The sequence below is a fragment of the Physella acuta genome, unplaced genomic scaffold (genome assembly GCF_028476545.2).
Source record: "Physella acuta isolate Inbredline_101_S28 unplaced genomic scaffold, ASM2847654v3 ptg002171l, whole genome shotgun sequence".
Classification (NCBI taxonomy): Eukaryota; Metazoa; Mollusca; class Gastropoda; family Physidae; genus Physella; species Physella acuta.
This window is the reverse complement of record NW_026733672.1, coordinates 49,636-58,198: the sequence shown is the minus strand read 5'-3', so window position 1 is coordinate 58,198 and position 8,563 is coordinate 49,636. Positions and strand designations below refer to the sequence as shown.

The following is an 8,563-nucleotide window of genomic DNA, read 5'->3' as shown; positions in this document are numbered from 1 at the left end:
TTTGCACCCACCCCCCTCAAACTTTCAATTTGGCGCCCCCCCTAAGGTCGGCGCCCCCGGGACATATGTCCCCCCACCCCCCCCGCCCCCCCCCCCCCCCTCGCTACGCTACTGTCGTTCCGTGGTAAATTTAATCGCTGTTTACAACTTGCTAATGATAATTTATTAAGTAGATGACAAAACTTAAAAACATCAGTAAAAATTGATATTATTCTTCAATAAGAGGACGACGAAAGATATTCGACAGTGTTCGTTAAAATTTGTCCCTGTTTAACTGAAGGGTGTATTTTTAAAAATGGTAAATAAATTTGGAACGTTACAGAGAAGATTAGTATGGCCCCTCTCACAGAGATGACACGCAGAATCGTCAAGCGTTTTCCAAATTTTTTAAGAAAAAAAAAATGTAAATGGTAAAGTTATATCGCAGAAAAACGATGTCATCGTACATACTTTTAAAATTTTGATGTGAGATATTTTGTCTGAGATATTTTGTCTGAGATATTTTGTCTGAGATATTTTGTCTGAGATCATTTGTCATGGAGCCCAGCAAACGATGGTAGCTATGATCATGTCGACCATACAGTTAGGACTTGACAAGGTTAGATGGATTTATACAGCGGTTCACATCGACTAAAGTCGAGACAAAATACTAGAAACAAACAAACAAACAAACAAACAAACAAACAAACAAACAAACAAACAAACAAACAAACAAACAAACAAACAAACAAACAAACAAACAAACAAACAAACAAACAAACAAACAAACAAACAAACAAACAAACAAACAAACAAACAAACAAACAAACAAACAAACAAACAAACAATCAAACAAACCAACCAAAAAACAAACAAACAAACAAACAAACAAACACGATTGATGGATATTCCCAATATAATTAGTTGACATTATGTCGTTATGTTTCTACATTTGTTTTTTAGTTGACATTATGTCGTTATGTCTCTACATTAGTTTTTTAGTTGACATTATGTCGTTATGTTTCTACATTTGTTTTTTAGTTGACATTATGTCGTTATGTCTCTACATTAGTTTTTTAGTTGACATTATGTCGTTTATGTTTCTACATTTGTTTTTTTAGTTGACATTATGTCGTTATGTCTCTACATTAGTTTTTTAGTTGACATTATGTCGTTATGTCTCTACATTAGTTTTTTAGTTGACATTATGTCGTTATGTTTCTACATTTGTTTTTTAGTTGACATTATGTCGTTATGTCTCTACATTAGTTTTTTAGTTGACATTATGTCGTTATGTTTCTACATTTGTTTTTTAGTTGACATTATGTCGTTATGTCTCTACATTAGTTTTTTAGTTGACATTATGTCGTTATGTTTCTACATTTGTTTTTTAGTTGACATTATGTCGTTATGTTTCTACATTTGTTGTTGACATTATGTCGTTATGCCTCTACATTGTTTGTTATCCCACAATGAAAATAAACAGCACACAATTTTAATTTTTTAATATCCGTGTACAAGGGTGTTGTTAAGGCGTGAAATTTTACAGTGTGTGATTACTTTAAGTCGTGTATTTTACAACCTGCGTGATTTCAAGAACTATATTGTAAACACAGTCCTCAACAGTGAGACGACTAATGTTCGCTGGTCTAAACACAACACAGGGGTTTAAACATATCGATGGGCATAAACTTTTGTTACATATAGCATAGGGTGGGGGGGGGGGGGGGGGGGGCAATGATGTGAGTAAAATGGCAAGTAGTGAGAGGATAGGTGTGGGTTGCATGTTTGAGTGTGTGGGGGGGGGTAGGCTTTATGAGTACCTGCCCGTGGACGTGCTTTGGTGTACTCACTCGTGCGAGTCATTAAAAAATTGGCTATACGTCAAGGTCAGGCTGACCTGATTTTGTTTTGGTGGTCAGTTATGTAAACAATAATTGATCGATTTGTGTCAGGACATCGAGGGGAATCAATCACGCTTATTTCACTTTGATATATGCATATATATATATATATATATATATATATATATATATATATATATATATATATATATATATGTATATATACATATAGGCCTATATATATGGGTATAATATACTTACGTATATATATATATATATATATATATATATATATATATATATATATATATATATATATATATATATATATATATATATATATATATATATATATATATGTGTGTGTGTGTGTGTGTGTGTGTATGTAAATATGTGCATGTTGTTTTTTTATTATGTATGTTATGTCAAATCTACTCGCTTTATCCTGATAATGCACGCAACATACACAGCGGATTAAACGAACATCAGCGCTCATTTTCAAATTGCAGCTTAGATTTGGTCAAGATTCAACAACTGATTTGCTAATGTATACATTGCAGCTTTGAATAAGAAACCGAATTTAAAAAAAAATGAAACTACTCACGGTATTTGTCCATAAGTCCATACACAAGTGACTGAAAATGAAAACACACGTTTAAAAAAAAAATGTAAAAAATCACAAACTTACAATGAATAAAAAAAAAGATCACTTAGTATCCGTATCAACGAAAGAAATAATCCACTGCTACACTAGGACAAAATGTCCTGCAACTCGTACACAAGGACAGTATGTCCTGCTACTCTAGGCTCCGTAACCAGGTCTGAGTGTCCAGTACGACCTGCTGCCTGCGATCTGTTCTGGCACCCTACCTGCTCCCGCTGCCCGCTCGACGGGCTCACCCTAGTGTCACCTCGCAGACAATTCTGTACCCAGGTACTCACCACTGCGCTCCCTCCCTCTCGCTCTGTCACACTCTTCTCAAGACCAGCGCCCCTAGAGCCCCCACTTCCCCCACCCCCCACTTCCCCATACCCGCACCAATCGCTCATTCCAGGCTGTATTTTTTTTAAAAATCGAGTCCCCTCCCCTCCCTTCCCCGCCCCCCCCCCCCCCTCTCCCCACCCTGATCCTCCCGTTCCCACGCCTGTGCTGTTGCAGTGCTCACTGCCACCTTACGCATGCCCGCGCCTGCTTCTTGTTGTTCCACCCTCCGATAGAAGGGGGGGGGGGGAGAAGCCACCCCACCCCCCGCATCATTGACTCAGTCGATCTCCCAACCCAAAAACTTTACTTGACGCAACTCACTTTTGTCTATATTCCCTACACTATTCGTGCTGTCTTTAAACAGCGAAGACAATTTTTTAAACTTATAGTTTTAAAACTTAAAACAAGCAAGTTTGTTGCTGTGGTAGACCTTCGTGACAAGACCAACGCCACTCACTCAAACCTGGGTACTCAGCGACCAATCACAGCGCGTATCCGGCCCATGTGACATCAGCCCGCGCGCCGATTGGCTGAGAGTCGAGCCCGTGGGGCGGGTGAAGTAGCTACCTAGCCCGACTCGGGTGAGAAACTTTCGCTCACACGGTCCTGTAGCACGCGCGCACCGCCACGCGCACGGCTGACCTCGGCGGGTCACGCGGCACGTGTCACGTGTCACCTTGGCACGCGCTGCTGGGGGAGGGGCGCGGTGTAAATTAAGATGCGCGTGGCCCCGCACCGTCGTTGAACCGGTCCTGCTTTCAGGTGAGGGCAGCTTTAAGGAGCGGGGACAGGGGACACGAAGGAGGGGAGCCAACTCCGCAGGTAACAACAAAGCTCCAACACGGCCCCCTTTATCACTGCCAGATTCATTGAAGCCGCCCAGCCCCACCCAGCCCCTCCGCGGGCGTTGTATACATATCATTTTTACGTCGCGCGCCTGTGTCAGGTAAGCTCGAGGTGAGCACACACCTGGAGGCGCGTGCAGGGCCCCAAACGTGAGAAACCCGGGCCAGGACCTGTCTCACGGGGGTCTACACGTCTGCTGGTTCCAGTGTCAGAGCTGGACCACGCCGGCACCATGGGAACGTTTGGACGTGACGTCAGTCTAGTCGCTGACACGCTGGGAAATTCTGGACCTTCTAGATGTTGACATCAAGGTGTCTAGATGTTGATACCATGGTGTATAGATGTTGACATCAAGGTGTCTAGATGTTGATAGAATGTTGATAGGATGTTGTACAGATGTTGATACGATGTTGTCTAGATGTTGATATGGTGTAAAGTCTAGATGTTGATAGAATGTTGATATGATGTTAAGTCTAGATGTTTATACGATATTGACTAGATGTTGATACCATGTGAAGTCTGGACAAAGCTACAACTACCGGACAAACCTTATCAACTCTAGCGCCGATGCAAGCAAGACTAAGTACCTTCAAGCAAACAGTTGAACTGAAAGAAAGCAGGCATCATCAGAAGTTACCGACCGTGGAACCAATAGATGTAAAGACGTCACACGTATACCCCAAACTACGATGACGCCAATGGAAATTAAAACGGCATCAAGAGACATGTCTACAGTATATTTAAAAATCTCCGTCAAGCAGAGGCGTATCGACCCTTACCGGCGCCCGGGACATATGTTCCCCCCCCCCCCCCTCGCTACGCCTCTGCCGTCAAGTCTCGTCTCTAAGTCCACTCAGCTCTGATGGGTACCTGACTCACATTGGAGGAAATAAAGGCGGCTGTGCAGTGCTGACCACACTATCCCTTCATATGTCGAGGTCATGGTAAAGGACAGGTGAACTCTACTTCACCTGCCCCATGGAGCGCCAGGTTCGAAAAGGGTGGTAACTTTTCTGGTGTGTCGTCAGATTATGTAGGTCACGTGACGTTGTGCGCATGTCGCCAAAAATAAATCAAATCGTGTCACAAAGCGACCCGTCACAATGCCATTTGTCACTCCATGTCACACAAGGGGTCATCCATAAATGACGTCACGCTTTTTGGACGATTTTTACCTCCCCCCTCCCCTTCGTCACACGTCGTCACAAAAAGCCAGACCCCCCACCCTAAAATGACGTCACACCTCAGCCTACACCCCCTCTCCCCCCCCCCCCCCTAAAATTGCTGATGAATTTTTCTTAAAGTATCGATATTTTCCCAAAATCTTGTCAGAACTCTGTCAACATAGAGTATTTTGATCAATTCCTATTACAATTTATTAAAACCGTTTTCTAAAACGCGAAATAACGACTAAAACTCGTTTTCTAACTTTGCTTTTTTATAATGCAAAAGTGTGACGTCACACCATCTAAACCCCCCCCCCCCTCCCCCTCATCACACACCATCACAAAATTACGGACCCCCCCAACGAGTGTGACGTCATTGATGGACGACCCCCAACCACCTGTCACTGTCATATAGTCACGTGTCACTGAGCTGACTGTCAAACAGTCACCTGTCACTGTGCTACATGACACACTTCTTAATGTGCACACTTTCAGCGCATTTGTAATTCTTTAACAGACCCATCTAGACAAAAGACGAGTAGAAATCTATAAATGTCATTTTCGGAAAATCCCTGTTGCTTATAGCTAGTGCGGGAATTTCCTATGAGGTTCTGATTAGAATTATGAATAAATAACCATCGACAAGGCTGCGATTAGGATTATGAATAAATAATCTTTGAACACTTATGCCTGGCTTATGATAGCTTCTAAATGTGCGGGTGATTTCTGGCGTTGTTGGCATTGAAAGGGGGGGGGGGTGTTGGTGAACTATAATCCATTTTCGTTCGTGTCTTAATTATCATGTCCAATCAAGGATAATTACACCGTCAATAACAGAACACGGCCGTTGTTGTGAAGAGGTTGCAGCTCTTTGTGGGCGAGTCCATCTTACAACAATGGGGGTGCGAGGGTTGTAAGAGGGAAATGCGAGAAGTGGGTTCTTCTGTTGGAACTTAACAGGATTTGTAAATAGATTTGAGTCTTGATTGCTGAAGACATTTGGGGGGATTTTTTTATACCAGTGTCCGATAATAGAATCTTCTTAAAAAGGGGTGTTAGGTTACTGGTAGTTAACTAAAATACACACATGGCTTGATACTACAATGCTAACCCTAAGCCTAGTCCTACTATACGCCTAACCCTAATTTCTAACCATAAAACTAGTCGAGATTTCGATACTACTAAAACCTAATTGTCCTAATACGCCTATTTTTAAAGCGTCTATTATCGGATATCCGTATCTTGAATCATCCGGCATATGTGACGATTGATTTGATTGGTGGCAGATGTAGACTTGCACAATTAATTTGAGACAACGTATGTGTATGTACATATAGATTTGATGTCAAATTACTTTGAGACAACATATTTTTAAGTACTTATAGATTTGATGCCAAATTACTTTGAGACAACATAGTTTCATATAAATATAGATTTGATGTAAAATTACTGTTATAAATCTTTTTTATACACATGTAGATTTATTTAACTTAAATTTGGAATATAAAATTTGTAGAAGATGTTGATTTGATGTTAGCCATTTGTTATGCCTCCAAACATCGCTAGACAAAGACACAAGTGTCAAGATCAGACTCTGGACACCACGAAACACATGACAAACGTTTGAGACACACGGTTTAAGACATTACGAGTTGAGACAGACTCGAGACAGATTTGAGTCATGACATTAATTAAGCAATTAGGAAACGTCATGTTCTTTCTGTGACGTCACCTGTGACGTTCAAGTAAATTTAAAGCACTCGGGCTGATGTGTGTGTTTGTGTTTGTGTGTGTGTGTGTGAGTGTGTCTGTGTTTGTGTGTGTGTGTTCGCGCGTATGTGTGAGTGTGTGTGTGTGTGTGTGAGTTACTGCAGTATTACAAACAGAACTCGCCTCGCCCCGAGAAAGATTCATCAAATTAAAAATTAATTACTCTCACAGCTGTTGGTGGTTTGGTTTGTCGAGTTTAGCAGTGAATCGGCTAAATGGTGAACTGGCTTAATGGTGAACTGGCTAAATGGTGAGCTGGCTAAATGGTGAGCTGGCTAAATGGTGAACTGGCTAAATGGTGAACTGGCTAAATGGTGAACTGGCTAAATGATGAACTGGCTAAATGGTGAGCTGGCTTAATGGTGAACTGGCTAAATGGTGAGCTGGCTAAATGGTGAACTGGCTAAATGGTGAACTGGCTAAATGGTGAGCTGGCTAAATGGTGAACTGGCTAAATGGTGAACTGGCTAAATGGTGAACTGGCTAAATGATGAACTGGCTAAATGGTGAGCTGGCTTAATGGTGAACTGGCTAAATGGTGAGCTGGCTAAATGGTGAACTGGCTAAATGGTGAACTGGCTAAATGGTGAACTGGCTAAATGGTGAACTGGCTAAATGGTGAACTGGCTAAATGGTGAGCTGGCTAAATGGTGAACTGGCTAAATGGTGAACTGGCTAAATGGTGAACTGGCTAAATGGTGAACTGGCTAAATGGTGAACTAGCTAAATGGTGAGATGGCTAAATGGTGGGCTGTCTAAATGGTGAACTGGCTAAATGGTGAGATGGCTAAATGGTGGGCTGTCTAAATGGTGAACTGGCTAAATGGTAACATTGTGTGGATGCCTATCGGAGCTGCAGAGCGTCATGCCAGCGGTCACAAAACCACCGACTATACACATTCACTTTTTGACCTATCAACAAACCTAGTAGCAGAATGTTTACAACCTGCAACCCGTCTTGGTCATGTGACACTTAAATCATCCAAAATGATTGGTCAGCTGTGACAGCCAATAATTGCTGCTTATAAATATAAACAGAAACCGGCGTTCTATTTAATTTTTTGTAGCTTTAAAATATTTAAAAAAATATTTGTGTGCATTGTCGATGATGCAATGTCTAATTATAATCTAGTGTTTTGTTTTTTATGCATAATAACCGTCATTGCCAAATAAAGTTGGATTTAGAAGAGGATTATTGGGTTAAGAATACAAAATGAAAAAGTTAAAGATGGAAAGTGGGGAGGGGGGGAGGTATAGGGCCATTCCCTCAGCTTTTCCTAAGAATTGTGGAAATTAATAATTGAAGTCGGCAGCCAACTTAGCCTGGCCGAGATGGAAGGGGAAAAAATATTTGGAGACCTTGGTCCCCGGGAGAGACGGGTCCCGTTTCCTATGACGCGAAACCCGCACTGTTCTAAAAATAGACATGGCGTCATCTTGCTGTTTCCTGGCCAGCGACTGGCTGGGCATGCAGCCAATCGGCGGGGAGTTTATATTTAGAAACCACGTGATGCTGCCATAGCTTCATACGTGTGAATGAATTTGTTTTAGAGAAAGTTTTTAAAAAAAAAACGTTTGAAAGTGACGAGGGAAAAAAAATTGTCGGATAGCTACAGTTGTTTAAAGGTTGAACGTCACGCGATACTGGATGTTGGATGTTGGATGAGATCCATAACGCTAAACTGGAGGGCTAAACTTTGAAACTGGCAGTGGGGGTTGGTTTAGATGGGAAACTTCCCAATTAGTTAATGCTTCATGATTTTGTGAAATTAATGGGTTTTTTTTTTTAAGTTTTGTGGTTTATTTACAAATTAATATAAAGTGTGAAGATAACTTGCTATACTTCGTGTTGGTTTGGTGTGGTGTTGGGTGTGGTGTTAGGTGTGGTGTTAGGTGTGGTGTTGGGTGTGGTGTTGGGTGTTGTTTTATGTGTATATTAGTGGTTTATGTGTAGTTTAGGATGGGGTGAGGCT

General features: G+C 41.5%; 1 non-coding gene across 1 annotated transcript; it reads left to right on the top strand.

Annotated features, from left to right (window-relative positions):
- The first annotated feature begins 285 nt into the window (after positions 1 to 285).
- LOC131932433 (U6 spliceosomal RNA) lies at positions 286 to 388 on the top strand. The gene has a single exon (XR_009384581.1). It is a non-coding gene; the product is annotated as a U6 spliceosomal RNA (small nuclear RNA).
- The last annotated feature ends 8,175 nt before the right edge of the window (positions 389 to 8,563 follow it).